Below are 16,534 nucleotides of genomic sequence, written 5' to 3' on the forward strand. Positions count from 1 at the left end.
GTTAATCCGCTAGTTATTGTTTGTTATTTGTCCTTCTCGAAGCATCAGAGAGGGTATGCCACGACATGCAAGTGAATTGGATTTAATTGAGGGAGAGCTGTGCAAGGTCACCTACTTTAACTTTCCCCTCCATAGCCATCTGGGTCCAGTGCCAAGATGCAGATCAGGATGACTGGAGATAGCCTGGGTGAAATGAGAGACACTGGCCTTTTTAAGCCAAGGTCTTCAACAAGTCTCAGTTTGACTGAGGTCATACCCATTCATATCTATCTATCTATAGATAAATATCTATATCTATACACATCTATATCTCTCTATATTTTTATATCTACATCTATATCTCCAAATAAATAAATAACCCAGAGAGTGAAAGACCTTAGGAATTCTGGCCAAAATAGAAAAGATTGCCATTTACATTCAATCGGAGTCAATCAGGACCCAAAAAGTGACCAAATGGGGCTTGGCAGAGGACCTGTTGGTGGCCAATGAGAATCACATTAATTTTTGGTTTACTATGGCTTGTTTCTTAAGAAAGAAATCCAACCACTAAACCTCAATATCTTCGAAATGTTCAGAAATGCAAAAGAGAAAAAAAAATGCATAGACATAAACATAGACCCAGAATTTAAAGGAAACATCTTTATAAAGGAAACTATGTTTTTTTTTTTGGGGGGGGGCACAAGGGTTTCACCCCAGACATGGAAAAAACTACTCTGAATCAATGTTCAAACTGGCCTCCTTGAATCGGGGTGTGGGAGTGGAGTTGGAAATATGGTCCTTGGAAATAACCAAAATTAAGATGCTCCTTCCCCTTCTATACTCAAAAGGTTAAGATTTAATTTTTGCAGTATGAGTTTACAGATATCCAGGGTGTTAATGACCAAAATTTTACTATCCTCTATCTCAGTTCAATGGTATTAGCACACCCTTGCTTGCAGCCCTCAGTATTCTCTCCAGTTGCCCTGGTTTGCTTTGAACCAGGCATAGAAGTTGAGCGAAGGCCTAGGCTACAAAAAGAAGCAAAAGGCAGTTCCTTCTTTCAGGGAATTTATAACCCAAAGGAGGAGACAACCACAAGACAAATATGTACAAACAAGGTATATACAGGATAAATAGGAAGTAAAAGAGAGCGAAAGAACTAGAATTAGGGGAGGTTGGGAAAGGCTTTCTAAAAGATGTGTTGTTAGTTGGGGCTTAAAAGGAGCCAGGGAGGCCAATAGACAGAAAGCATGAGAGAGAGCATCCTACGCACAAGAGACAGTCACAGAAAATGCCCATAGCCAAGATATGAAGTATCTTGTTTGTAGAGCAGCCAGGGGACCAGTGAAGAATATCCAGTAGGAAATAAGGTATAAGAAGCCTGGAAAAATCTAAGGAGACCAAGTTATGAAGATCTTTGAATGCCACACAGAGCATTTTATATTTGCTCCTAAAGGTAAAAGGGAGACACTGAAGTTTATGAGTAGGAGGCTGACATAGACCTATGTTTTAGGAAAATCACTTTAATAGCTGTATGGGGGATGGATTATAGGAGAGATGTGAGCCATGCAGACCCACCAACAGGCTATTACAATAGTCCAATTATGAGGTGATGAAGACCTGTACTAGAGTGGTGATAGTGCCAAATGAAAAAACAGGGCATGTTAGAGACAGATAAAAGAGGTGGAATCAACAGGCTTTGGCAACAGATTGGATATGGGACATGAGGAATGGTGAGGAATTCTGTATAACTCCTACATTGTGAATCTGAGTGTTTGAGAAGATATGTTGCTCTCTAAGTAATTAGGAAGTTAGAAGAGAGAGTTTTAGGGACAAAAGATAACAAATTCAGTTTTAGACACATTGCACTTAAGTTGTCCACTGGACATCTAGTTTGTGATATCTGAAAGGCAGTTGGAGGTGAAAATAGAGGATCAGGAGAGTTTGGGGGCAAGGATGAGTAGATTTGAGAATTATCATCATAGAGACAGTAATTAAATCCATGAATACTGATGATATCATCAAGTGAAATAGTGTAGAAAAAGAGGAGAGAATCCAGGAGAGAATTCTGAGTGATATCCACAATTAGAAGGTATGATCTGGATAAGGATCCAGAAAAGGAGATTGGGAAAGGAGAAGTCACATAGGAGAAGAACAGGAGAGAGTTGTAACCTGAAAACACAAAGAAAGTATCAAGAAAAGGATGAAATGTGGTGTCAAAGGCTGCAGAAGTATGGAGGAAATAAGGAAAAAACCATTGGATCTGGCAATTAAGAGATAATTTATAATATTGGAAAGAGCAGTTTCCCTAGAATGAGATGGGAAGCCTGAGTGTTAAAGGTTAAGAAGAGAGTGAAAGAAGAGGAAATAACTGTACCTAGTATAAATGGTCTTTTCAAGTAATTTAGCCACAAAGGACTGGAGAGCTATAGGACTATGTTTAGTTGCAATGGAAGGATCAAGTGAAAGTTTGTTGAGTAGGAAGGTGAAGTGGAGTCTGTTTCAGATTAACTTTTTAGTGAGAGAACTCCAAACTCTAAAGGATAAGTCAATATTAAAGTTCGTCCTGAAGATTAACTGTGAGAAATATTACTCTGAACTCCAAAAAGGGGACAGTGAATGAACAGACTTGGGGTAAGTGAAGCAGTTTAAATTTTTAAAAACACTCCACCAGGAGTGGGTGTGAAAACTCTTTAGTTTACCCACAAAGCTCATAGGTTTCAGAGCCTACAACTCTAACTTGTAATCCTGCCCTAATCCCATCTCTTCCTCTTTCTCAGAGTTTCCATTGGAGGAGACCTTTCAGAAGTCTCATGTATCATCCCACTTCCACTACACATACTCTTTAATATGTTCCCTCCATCTTGATCATACATCCCATGTTCAAAGATAGTAACTAATCTCACCCTTGGAGCCTTTGAACTAATCCTTTGTGATACAAGGGATTTTACAGCATCACACCACAGGGAGGATTTCCAATAAGGGAGGTAAGGATTGATATTGTCATTGCTCTCTATCCATCAAAGTAGGATTCTACTCAGTCAGTAACAGGGCTGTCTATTCTTGAATTCTCAGCTCCTCAGAGAGGGAGGTGGGTCCCTGCAAAGACTATGTAATAGTGCTGCCAGGGAACTATTTATTGACTTAAAAGTACAGAATTCCTTCTTATCATCTTACAAGTTGCTCCTTTTTCAGCCAATAGCATGTTCAAGGCCATCCTGTTTTCACATGCCATCCTCATGTTTGTAGCATCCAATTGGCTGGCAATATTCTTCATTGCCTTCCCAGTGTAATTTATTCAATAGTTACTCACCAGAATAGGAATGATCTAGATCTAGAACTAACTTGATTTCTAGCCTTGAATTCACCAGGTCCTACCCTTGACTTAATTATTCCTGATTTGGTCTTACTTTCTCCAGGGTAGAACCAATAGTCAAATTAGATCAGTGTACAGGTAGGTGCCCACTCAGTTCCCAGCCAAAGCAAGGTGGAGAGTGCTACCTTCACAATACCACCCAGGGTTTGCTCATGCCTGAAAATTTGCCAGAGCCATTCTCAGTTACATTCCAGATTTAGGTACATGTACTTGCAGTCCCAAAGTTTTGGAATCTTTCACCCAGCCATGCTGAGTCATCTCCAGAGCTGGGATGAGGGACTGGTATAGACCGGTTTATTCCCTCACAGGAGAATAGGTAGAACAAAGCATTGCAATTGTCCCTAGGAGTATTATTTTGGAAATTTTTTCTCATGTTTTTTTTCTATACCCAAAAGGAATAGTACTTTTTGGGTTATGGAGCAACCAGTAGCACTGACATTGAAGTTGCTTTTGTTCAGACTCTTTACAGAGTACTTTACCAATTCTACCTAGGAAAACTATGGTGCCTATCATTTATCTTAAGTCCTTGACTTTTCTCATGGTTTAAGAACCATGATTATAAATCTTTCTAAGAGATTTATTACAATGATTCTCAGACCATATGTTCAACTTACTCTTTTATCAAGAATGATGGATACAGTGGGTAGAAGACCAAATTTCAAAATCATCACAGTCCAGGGACAAGATAGAGTTAAGACAAATGGGGCTTGGGGATCCAGTGGATGACCTTGATGTTTTCAATTATTATTTTTTTTAGATTGAATAACAATTTTGTTATATTATTCTTAAATGGATTTTTGTAATGCTGAAAAATTACCCATGCATATATCTTGTAAAAAAAAGACACAATAATCAAAAAGATTATGTGCTGATCAACTATGATAGATTTGGCTCTTTTCAACAATGAGGTGATTTAGGGCAATTCCAATAGACATGTTAGAGAGAGCCATCACCATCCAGAGAGAGGCTGAATATGGATCACAACATAGTATTTTCACCTTTTTAGCTGTTTGCTTGCTTGTTTTTTCTTTTCTCAGTTTTTCCCTTTGATTTGATTTTTTGTGAAGCATGATCAATGTGGAAATATGTTTAGAAGAACTGCATTTGTTTAATCTATGTTGGTCTACTTGCTGTCTAAAAGAAGATGGAGGTGGGGAGGGAGGGAGAAAAATTTGGAACACATGGTTTTGAAAGAGTAAATTTTGAAAACTTATCTTTGCATGCATTTTGAAAAATAAAAAGCTTGTGTCTTTTTTTTTTTTACAAGATATATGCATGGGTAATTTTTCAGCATTGAAAATTGCAAAACCTTTTGTTCCAATTTTTCCCCTCCTTCCTCCCACCCCTTCCTCCAGATGGCAGGTTGACCAATACGTGTTAAATATGTTAAAGTATAAGTTAAATACAATATATGTATACAGGTCCAAAAGTCATTTTGCTGTACAAAAAGAATCGGACTTTGCAATAGTGTATAATTAACCTGTGAAGGAAATAAAAAATTCAGGTGGACAAAAACAGAGGGATTGGGAATTCTATGTAGTGCTTCACAGTCATCTCCCAGAGTTCTTTCTCTGGGTGTAGCTGGTTCAGTTCATTACTGCTCTATTGGAACTGATTTGGCTCATCTCATTGTTGGAGAGGGCCTCATCCATCAGAATTGATCATCATATAGTCTTGTTGTTTCCTTGTATACTGATCTCCCGGTGCTGCTCATTTCATTTAGCATCACTTCATGTAAGTCTCTCCAAGCCTCTCTGAAATCATCCTGCTGGTCATTTCTTACAGAACAATAATATTCCATAATATTCATGCACCACAATTTATTCAGCCATTCTCCAATTGATGGGCATCCCTCAGTTTCCAGTTTCTGGCCACTACAAAGAGGGCTGCCACAAGCATTCTTGCACATACAGGTCCCTTTCCCCTCTTTAAAATTTTTTTGGGTTATAAGCCCCGTAGTAACACTGATTAGCACATAATCTTGTTGCTGATATAAAACCAAATTAAAGAAAAGGAACTTGATAAAATCAAATAGTAAGAGTAGCAATAACACATTTTTCCTATAGTTCTGAATATATCAAATAACCCCAACCATTTAAAAGTGATAAAAAGTGTTACTTTACACATTTAATCATGTCTCAATCAACCAATCATTCCCTCACTTCCCCCAATTATATAAATATAAAGAATATACATACACAGAAATGCTCCCCTTCTCACATATATATATATATATATATATATATATATATATATATATATACCACACACCTTTCCTATTCCTGTGAACTCTTTGCTTTAATTCTGCTCTTTAATTTGCTTTGCTATTACTTAACCACGCCCCACTCATGGATCCCTCCCTTGGTTTTTTTTTTTTTTTTTTTTTTTTTCTTCACCCTTTGCTTCCTCTTCCACTCATCCCTCCCTCTCTATTTTTTAATACATTTTGGAGGGTGCTATACTCCTCATGGTATATATGTAGTGTTGGCTATTTAAACCATTCCTGATGTTAATAGGTTTTCAGAACTATGAGCTCTTCTCCCCCATATAAAGCCTTTGTGTCTATTCTTCCTCTTTTTAATTTATTAAAACTATCCATTTTTTATTTCTCAACATTGTCTATTTCTTGTTTGGTCCTAAATTTCATTCAAGATTTCTTCCACCAAACAACCAATATGAAAATGTGTTTTACATGATCCCACATTTTTGATTGATGTTGTCAGGCTGCTTCTATCTGTGCTGTTCCTTTCTTTATCACCTAGCTCCTGTCTGTGCTGATCTCTGTTGTTTTCCGGTTGTGTGCCAAGCCCGTTCCACATTTCTACTACGTCCTCTTGTATGATTGTGACTGGCAATACTCTACTGGATAAAAAAGTTTAGGTAAATGCCATTTATTTGTATTCTGTCACGCCAACAATCAAAAATCATGGAAAACTACACATTTTGCTTTAAAAGACTGACTTGAACATAGTGATCTCATTTTGCTCTTCTTTGAGACTGAAGGATGACAACTTCAAGTGTGCTGCTCAGGTAGCCTTTTAGTGCTGTGTTTTTTACCAGAATTTGTACTTTGGGAACTGAGGTTCCATCTGCTTTTAGCTACAAGCTGAAGCTGGAATATTCAACTGAGCTGTTCCCTCTTTCTTAATGGAGGAAGATTGGATTCAGACACTATTGTTCTTTTAGCTAAAACCCAGAAACCTTTGCACAGCACAGCTCTTTTAAAAGACAAGGGAGCCCTCTGACATTCAATCATGATCCTGGAAGAAAAAAAACCTAAGGGATTTTCCCCAACAAAATGGAATATATTTATTTTTTTAAGCGTTGGTTAGAATGGGCATTTCCTATCTAGAAGGCCATTTCTTGATCTAGGTATCAATCACTTTGAAACAGAGTTCTCCTTCCTACATAGTTATTTTAGAATTAATTCGGTTCTCTTCTTTAATTTCTGGTCACCAGGGACAAAATCTTTGTCCGAAGCCTCTGCTAGGATGAAAATTCCTTGGGGCCTGCTGCTCAATTTCTGCTTGCTCAAATTATTGTCCTTTTAGAGGATACACTTCCAGAAAATGGTCAAGGACTTCCAAGGGGGAGGGCTCCCTCAGTTTTTTAAGTAAGAAATTTATGAAACTGATATATAAACACATACATGCATTATACACACACATACTTGGGCAATCTGTATATGTGTGTGTGTTTGTATATATTTATGCGTGTGTATGTGTATATATCTATGTGTGTATATATGTATGTGTGTCCTCAGTCTCTGTTTATTGGTCTGAAGAGAAGTGTTCTGGAAATGTTCATTTTCCTTTGCTGGTCCATTCTTCTCTGTATGTGGTATGCTTGTTCTGTGAGTACCTGGAGATGAGAAGAGTGGGGTCAAAGAGCAGGCTACTCACTTCCCTTACAAGAGGCTCAGCCACTGATGAGAACATGCAGCCTCAGGACCCATCTCCCTGCTCCCTTTTCCAAAAAAGTAAAACCAGTGCAATTCTGTCTTAGCCTCATTGTCCCAGCACAGTCATAACCTCTCATCTTCAGGTTACTTTTATTTTCTAAATGCAATTACCTTGTAGTTTTTAACGGAAGACATATGCTGTCATGATGACCACAAATGCATAAAGGCCTGGGCTGAGAACGGCATTCCGAATCCCTAGGTTTCTGATGTTAGGCTCTGTATTCTCAATCTCTAAAACAATAAAGAGGGATCATTAGAGATCAAACTGCCATCAAAAAGTGGGATGGAGAGCTGCAAAAAAGGAATTTGTGAAGAAAGCAAAGATTGGAGATGGAAAGGAAAGGAAGGAGATAGAAAAAGGGGGACTGGCAGAGATTTCAATCATTGTAAAATTTTTTGGTATTTGGTGTAAAGGAGGATCACAAAAGTAGGGAAAGAAGAGTAATAAAGAGAGAAACGGGCCTGGATGGTTTGAACAGAGGACAGTCATACAGAGGTGTCACAGAAGCTATGAATAAAGTATGACTGAGGTCAGTGTCTGCAGTGTCTGTCCTCCAGAGTGCCAGTCCCTACTCAGTTCTTTCCATTCTCCCCCATTTCTGCCAGAAAGCCCAGTGTGCATCAGTTACCTTCCTATAGTACACCTTTGTACTGAAACTCTGAAAAGGTGCACTTGAATCAGACAACCAAGCACTTAAGGCTAATTACTTATTGGATAATAACTCTATTAGCATGTTTGGAATTTCTCTTCTCACAGTTAATGCTAGTTCAATGCTTGGGGTTAAGAGAATTGTAAAGAGGGATTAGGAGGCAGAGTGAAATGAGCCAGAGTCACTTTGGATATGGACAAAGAGAATGGAGGTTGTGGAGAGCTTGTGGCAGTCTAGTCCATCCCCTTCACTTCTCCCCCTAAAGACCAAGGACTTTTGCTTATTCTGACTCCTGCTGATTCTGAGGCCTTTAGGGGGCTAACCTGGACTTCACACACCTCCTCATGCCCACCTCTCTTCTCTCTCCCTTCATTAAGGACACCCAGAAGAAAAGGACATTGTTCCTCCATCATTGTTTCAGGGTCACCTTTAACTTTCAGTGACTGCTCTCCAGTCCAGAGAATCCCAGGGAGAGCGTGAGGAAGGACTGAGGGAGTGACTGGCTCAGTAACTTTCACATGGCTCTACAAGGAAGCTCAGTCAGTCCTTTTCATTCACTGGGGCTGTCTAATGAGTGTGTGACTTGTGTCAGTCCTGCTGGTTTCAGATTCTGTCTTCAACTTTCTTGTTACCTAAGGAAAGAGCAGCTCTACCTTTTTTCCCCCTTTCTAAGAGACAAATTTGGGAGGCAAGACAGGTTCTGAAAAGGTCTGAAAGTAGGACAGTGAAACAGTTTTAAAAATTATACAAGTGAGTGACAGCAGAGAGGGGTCCAAATAGGGCCAAGTGATTCATTTACCAAGGACAGTTAAGTTGAACTTCTGAGTACTGATTGTTCCTGAGACTGATGTGATCTGAACTTCGTAACATCCGTTGTCTTTAGTTGTCAGATTGCTTAACTTTAGAGATTTATCAGAAAGGAGAAACAGCCTCCCCTCATACTGTTTTCCGTTAGTGATCCAATCTGGACTGTTCTTCCTGGTGATCACGAGGATCTGCTGTTTTGATTCAAAAATCCAACTAATTTTCTGGCTGTCATTTCTTTTTTGGGGGTCTGGGCTGAACACAACATAACTTCCCTGGCTTCCTTTCAGAGATGTCACCTCATCTGAGTTCCCAGTACCTGTGACAGGATGGAAATAGGTGTAATAAGTACACAACAAGGATGGCCTTTAGGTACCTGAGGGAATAAAAAAATGCAGAAAGTTCCTGAAGAAAGACATATACAAATTACAATTATCTCAGAAGCACTAAAAAATTTAAGTCATTGTCATTCTCTGCAAACCTGACCCTTCTCCAGGCTCCTGGGCCCCACAGTGGGCTCCCCAGGTCAGGAGCCTTGGCTTCCCTTGACATTCCCCTCCTGCTCTCCATACCCAGTGGGTCACCACTTCTTGTCTCCCCTCCCTCTTCAGCCCCTCTCCCATATCATCCCTTCCTTCTGCTCACATGGCCTCCCTTGGCCAGGCTCTCACCACCTCTCACCTGCACTAGTGCTGCAGCCTCCTAATGCATCTCCTGCTTCTCTTCTCTCTTCTCCCTCCGATCCACCCCCACACAGAGCTGGCTTTCCTAAGGCTCAGCCCTGGGGCTGCTCTAAAACCTCCCTGGAGGAGTCCAGTTGCCTCCAGGATGAGCCTCCACAATCTGCTCCCCTTGTGACCTTCTTATGGTCTTTCCTCCCCTTTACACATTCCCCATTGCAGACAAACCTGACCATTAGCTGCTCCCCAAAGCTGACATTTCTTTCCCATTTCCACGGCTTCACTCAGCAGAAGCACAGCTCTCTCTCTTATCTTTCTGAGTCCTTTGCTGTTGTTTGCCCTTTCTGGCCCTTTGTGACCCCATTTGGGGCTTTCTTAGCAGAGATGCCGGAGACTTTTGCCATTTCCTTCTCCACTGCATTTTACAGACAGGAAAACTGAGGCAAACAGGGTTAAGTGGCCTGCCCAGGGTGACATGGTTAGTGGGTGTCTGAGGCAGAATTTGAACTTAGGATTGAGTCTTCCTAAATTCTGGACCAGCCCTCTGACACCCCCTCGTGGCCCCATCTGAAGGCTTATTGCCTTTCAAGGCTCATCTCCTGTGGTGGGGGCTCTGGAGGGTCAGAATATGGCCTGGAATGGGAGTCAGAGCTGCAGTCAGTGCAGGGACCAGGGCCCCCTTCTCAGTGGGAGGTGCTCATGGCAAAGGGAGAGCTCTGGGCTGGCTCTGCTCCCAGCTGTGCTCCTACTTTACTCTGGGGCTTTGGCCAAGTCACTTTCCCTGAGAAGGAGCCTTCTCTTATTTCTAAAATGAGACCAGAGAACTCGCTGACCCCCGCGGTCCCTTCCAGGACCAGTCTAGGATCCCGGGCTGCAGCCTAGTCCAGGGCAGAGGAGCATTTCCTGGGGGGAGGGAGGAGCCTGGCAAGTTCAGTGATTTGTACAGGGTTATACAGACAGTGCAGCTCTGACCAGGAGGATAAAGTTAGGAAGAAGTGGGTTCAAATCTGGCTGCCGACACTTCCTGGGTATGTGACTCTGGGCAAGTCACTTAACTTTTAGCTGCCTCTGTTTCCTCAACTTCAAAATGGGAATCCTAATAGCACTCACCCCCAGGGTTGTTGGGAAGCTCAATGGAGATGTTATTTATAGAGCATAGTGCCTGGTACACAGTAGGTGCTTAATAAATGCTTGTGTCAGAGGTAGGGTTAAATTGGTCTGATAACACTGGTTAACCTGGCATAATATCTTAGAAATGGAAAGAACATTGACTTAAAAGGTCAGGTTGTGGGGTCTTTCACTTACACCCAGAAAAGATAATAGAAGCCATCTGGTTCAGTCCCTTCATTTTACACATGAGGAGCTGGAGGCCTGAGGAGCTTGCTCATAGGGCTCCTAAGTGTTGGAGGCAGGATTTGAACTCAAGCCCTGTGACTAAGTTCAATTCTTTTTTGGTCTTACATATCTCTGTTCCTAAGTTTGGGTCTATCTGGAAGAAGATGGGACCTCTTTGTACCCTATTCTTCCCTCACATACAGAGATGCAAGTACCTGTGTCATTGGCAGGAAAGAGGAACAAATGACACTTTAGTTACCAAGGATGGAACAAGGAAATGTAGGTTTGGAGAAGGCCTGGATGGACTTTCTCTTCCTCAAACTCAGTCTGCCCAAGAGAAGGATAATTACGAGCCCATCCAACGCTTCTCCTTCCCCAAACTTGCTATTTCTGTCAGAGACACCAACATCCTGGCCAGTAATCCATAGTAGCAAGCTCAATGTTATCTTTAACTTTCCTCTTTCAATTTGCCCATCACCTAATCATTTCCCCCTTATCTTAGATTACCTGATATTAACACGCATGTGTTTATATGTATATTTTTATGTTTGTATCTAAAAGACATATGTTTTAAACACACACTCATAGATATACACACACATCTACCTCTAAATGTCATTAGTGTGGATTGGAGGAATATACCCATATATGTCCATACGTGCAAATAAATGACATCTTGAATAATATATACGTACACGTATATACATTATAGATATATACATACATATACACACATCTATCTTTATAGAGATATAGAATTCCTCAGATTATACTGTATAGGAAGAGCTTATTTTTTTTGGCCCTAGAAGTCTGAACCAAGAATGATAGACACAGGGATAGAAGACCAAATTCAGACTTTGTGTAATGAAAAGAAAATTCTAACCATTAGGGCTAGCCTGTTGTAGAATGGATTCTCAGGAGGGAGGAGTGGGCTCCTTCTCACTGTACGGCTTTAAGCAAAGGCTAAAAGATACTGGTCAGGTGTATTATGGCAGGATTTCTTCTCTAGGTTTGCATTGCACTCAATGGCTATTAAAGTTCCTTCCCTCTCTCAACCCCATGTCTCCTTCCTCTTCTATATCCTAACCAAGCCCCTCCCTCTCAGTCCTCAAATATCAAACCAGGTCTGCAGGGTTGAGGCACAAGCTTCAGAGTTTCATCCCTTCATGTGGCTCATGAGCTACATTGAAAGGAGGAAAGTGTCCAGATGCAGGCACAATGAAACACCATGGCTGTCTCCGGGGCTGCCTCAGCCCAGCCTCAGCCCACCAAGAATGTCCAAAAAGGGCTTAGAACCAGCTTGTGAAATCTACAGTAAGAAAGCATCTCAGCTGGAAGTAAAGAGCGTTAGGCAGAGCAGGTGACATGGCTCAGCAGAGCTGTTCCTGGTCCTGCTGACCTCCTCCAGCCCTCCTCAGCTCTTTGGTCCTCAGACCACTATCTGTGAAGAGAGGGAAGGCACCCAGCAGCTTCCCCACCCTGTGCTCTTCATAGCTTCCCTTATTTTCCCTATTTCATTCTTCCTCTTTTCAAGTCCTAAGAACCTGCTGTCACCTAACCTAACTTTCTAAATTCCAATTGAGAGACCCAAAGTATGGGCAGGACCATTTGGGGGTAAATACTCACCTGGGATGAGACTGAGAAACAAAAGAAAGATGATCCACATCCAAACCACAAAATCGGATATTGCTCTTGGCTATGTGCTCTGGGAAGCCTCCTCAGTAAATGTTTCAGGTTTTTCCCAGGGAGGCCTTCTATCCTGGTTCCAACTGTGTGCCTGCCAGGATATCACTTCCAGCCTCCTGCACAAGTGTTCCCTGCATTTACATAGAGATGTTATATTCAGTCACATTATATATCACATTATACACCAAATAGTGAATGCTTTCTTATCTAGGCTTAGGCCATACTTTACATCCAGTCCAGGAATCCATCAGGAGGTGGGGACATCCTATTAACTGCTCTGACAATGGGCTCTCCCCTCTTCCTCTCTCAGCCTAGAACTCTTTCCCCTTTTCTCCAGAGACTTTGTTCTAACCTCCCTCTTCCCCTCAATTAATCTGCTCAAGTTTTAGAACTCAGCTTTGGGCTTGTCCAGATTGGCAGCTTGATGAGTAGAAGGAAACTCAGCTAAACAATTGTATCTAGTCGGCCCCTGATTTCACATTCCAGTCACCAAACAGGACTTACCCAGGCAGCTTGCCATTTACCCTGAACCCATACTCATGACATTCCTCCCTTTCTCCCAATTGTTAGAGGCATAGAATGGAGCACAGAGCCTAGAGTTAAAAACAGTAGACTTGAAATCTTATCTCAGGGGCAGCTAGGTGGCGCAGTGGATAGAGCACCAGCAGTGAAGTCAGGAAGACCTGAGTTCAAATGTGACCTCAGACACTTAACACTTCCTAGCTGTGTGACCCTGGGCAAGTCACTTAACCCCGATAGTTTGCATCAGGGGAAAAAAAAAATCTTAGCTCAGATACTTAGCAGCTGGGTGATCCTGGGCAAATTATTTAAGTTGCCTTGGCCTGTTTTCTAAAAAATAAAATGGGGACTATAAATAGCACCTATTTTCCAGACTTGGTGTATGGCAGTTGACATATAGCAAGTACTTAATAGATTCTTGTTTCCTTCCTTTCCACTTCTTTTTATCTATTGTCCAACAGACAATTTAAAAAAAAAAACACCTAATAATATTCTTACTATTAAAGAAGGCATGGCAATCTACTGTCCTAGGGTTCCCCTTAATCAGTTCTGTGAATCTCCAGACAAGATCTGACTTCCATGGACATCCACTATCCTTCAAATGTTACCTCCCCTTTAACATATAAGATCTTTGAGAGTAGTGACTGTCTCACTTTTGCCCTAGCCCACAAAGAATTAACCTTCTATTAGGGAAAATAGCATGTATACTCAAATACATACAAGGTACATTCACTGTGGATGGAAGGCAACATGAGAGGGAAAGGCATTAGTCTTACAATATCATAAAACAAACAATTTTGAAAGCTCTATGGACTCTGATCAATGATTGTAAGATTGATGATGAAAAATAATATCTCTTAAAGAAATGCAAAATGAAATACAAATATATTTGTATAAAGCAATGGAAAGAATGTATTGCTTTACCTATTTGTTCCAAGAAATTAATTTTTATTATGGGTTTTTCCCAATAGAGAAAAAGGAAAATTTATTTATATTAATTAAAGAAAATAGGTGTATGTGTGTGTATACATGTCATTGATCATCTATACAAGATATAAAATGTTCTGGCATCTTCAGATGAGATCAATGTGGTATTAGTTTTATTTAAATTTTAAAATTTGTTTCACTAGATCTCTTATGAAACAACAATCATAGATTTAGAGCTGATAGGGATCCTTAGAAGTCATGGAATCATACCCCATCACTTTATAATGAGGAAACTGAGATCTGGAGTGGCAAAGTGACTTGCTCAAAGCAGGGCTTCTTAAACTTTTTCCATTCTTGATCCCTTTTTGCCCAAGAAATTTTTTGTAACCCGGATTTTAAAGGTATATAAAACAAGCATACAAATCAAATATTTATTGATAAGAAATCATAATTTCACAACCCCATATTCAGTCACCCATAGTTCAAGAAGCTTTGGTTTAAAGCAACACATATTTTAAGTAACAGACTGTCTGTGCTTTTCATATTTACTGCTCTGTCTCCAACAAACCATGCAGTTTCTCATCTCTGTAGGGAAGGGGTAGGAAAAGTTGGACCATATGATCAAAAAGCCTTTTCAATCTAGAAATCAAGACATTTCAAACCATGTCTAAAGGAAGTGCTGGGTTATGCGGGCCACCAAGAGATGAAAATTGTAAGACTACACAATGGACACCTTTGATTTCTCTGGAGAAGAAAACTTTCCTGAATATGGGCCTAGAAAATGACTCATCTCCCTCCCTCGGACTCCACTCCTTTTCTGTCTGAAGGTTGAGAAAAGGAATCAAAGCTGCTAAGAAAGCAAAGTTCCAATCTGGTCTCAGACATTTGCAAAGTCTGTGATCTTTAGCTTTTTTGTCTCACTTTCCTAATCTGTCAAATGAAATGGAGGAAGAAATGGCAAACTACTCCAAAATCTTTCCTAAGAAAACTTTAAATGTGCCCACGAGGAGTTGGTCAGGAATGGAAAACAACTGAAGAACAACACCAAGGTCAGATCTGGGGTTTGGGAAAACCACTTTAGCAAATTTGGAAGGTGGATTGGAATGATGAGAGGCTCAAAACAGGGAGACCAATTAAGAAGCTACTAAAGAAGTCCAGACAAGAGATGATCAGGGCCCGAACTAGAATCATAATGGTGTAATTGAAGAAAGGAGAGGAGGGATAGAAGTTGTAGAAATAGGATAATATTTGGCAAATGATTAAATATTTTTGATGAATGAGAGTAATGAGTGGAGGATGATACCCAGATTTCCACCTGGGTGACTAGAATTAAAATGATACCCTTAACAATAAAATGGGGAAAAAAAGTTAAATTGTTTTGGGAAAGGTAATGAGTTTTCTTTTGAACTTGTTAGCATTGAGATCCTTATGACATCCACTTTGAAATGCCCAATAAGCAGCTAGAGATGTGGAAATGAAGGTAAAGAGAGAGACTAACTACAGATAACTATAGGTAAGAGACGTCTTCATAAAAATAATTAACTCTATTGGAGTCAATGAGATCAGTTAGTGAGATCAGTAGTGTCCCTTAAGGCTACTCTATCAGCCCACCTGTCGGAGGCACGGCTAAGCCAACTTACCAATCTTCAGGCACTCCCCTGATCCCACAGAGACAGACAACCAGGAGGTGTAAGCATTCTGTCTTTATTCAGTTGTCCTCTTCAGTGGGGGTAGCAGGAAGCACAGCGCAAGAAAGAGCACAGGGAGCTCCGTGCAGGGCTGTCTATTTATGCTCCTCTCTTCTGAGATTGCCCATAGCCAGCCCATTCAGAAGGTGGAGCCCCAGACTGGAAGCTTCTGGAGTTAGAACTGAATCCCAAGAGATCTAACAAGAGGACACACCCTTCGCCATCTCAAGAAACCTACCGTAATTCCTTTAACTCCTGCCAGACACAACCTTCTGCATCAGAGGCCAATACACTTTTTAACTCCTGGGCCCGCCCTACCAGCTGACGTGGCATACAGGCTCTGGGGAAACATCTCAAAGAAAAAGCAGTGCTTCATTTCCCCTTATAGAACAGAAAAGAGGATTGTGAACAGTCTTGAGGATACCAACAATAGGATTTATAGATGATGACATCACAGAGGAGACTGAGGAAAGGTTTGACAGGTTGAAAGGAAAACCAAGAAACAGCAGTGTTAGGGTTCTCCCAAGAACCAAAGAGAAACTCTACAAGTGGCATCTGACCCAGACTTAGAACCAAGGACAGCAGCTCGACTGATGTGGAACCGTGTGAGTGGAGACGGGGAGTTTCCTGCATTCTTGTACGGTGAGTTATAAATAGAATTGGCAACAGAAAGAATTTGGCAAGAATTGATTCAGTTATTTTAGTTTTCAGCCAGACTTAAGCAGAACTTAAAGTAAAGAGCCTCCTTCCCTTGAGGGAAGTATGAAAAGTGCTTAGTAAAACTTATAAAAGAACAGGAATTGATAGATTCAAATCACAGAATTTTTAGATATAGTTGAATGAACTTCTCCTTGGCTACCTAAAGAGGGCATTCTAGACCCAGAAAAATGGAAAGTAGAAGGAAAACAATTAACAGAATATTATCACAC

The 16,534-nt window shown here is 40.7% G+C and overlaps 1 long non-coding RNA gene across 1 annotated transcript; it reads right to left on the reverse strand.

Moving 5' to 3' along the window:
- Positions 1-6,230: 6,230 nt before the first annotated feature.
- LOC141539433 (uncharacterized) lies at positions 6,231-15,696 on the reverse strand. Its single transcript, XR_012481296.1, has 5 exons — positions 15,558-15,696; positions 12,412-12,602; positions 8,766-9,089; positions 7,428-7,547; positions 6,231-7,216 (listed from the first exon to the last, which is right to left on the reverse strand). It is a non-coding gene; the product is annotated as an uncharacterized LOC141539433 (long non-coding RNA).
- Positions 15,697-16,534: the final 838 nt, after the last annotated feature.

Source organism: Sminthopsis crassicaudata, chromosome 4, assembly GCF_048593235.1.
Source record: "Sminthopsis crassicaudata isolate SCR6 chromosome 4, ASM4859323v1, whole genome shotgun sequence".
Taxonomy (NCBI): Eukaryota; Metazoa; Chordata; class Mammalia; order Dasyuromorphia; family Dasyuridae; genus Sminthopsis; species Sminthopsis crassicaudata.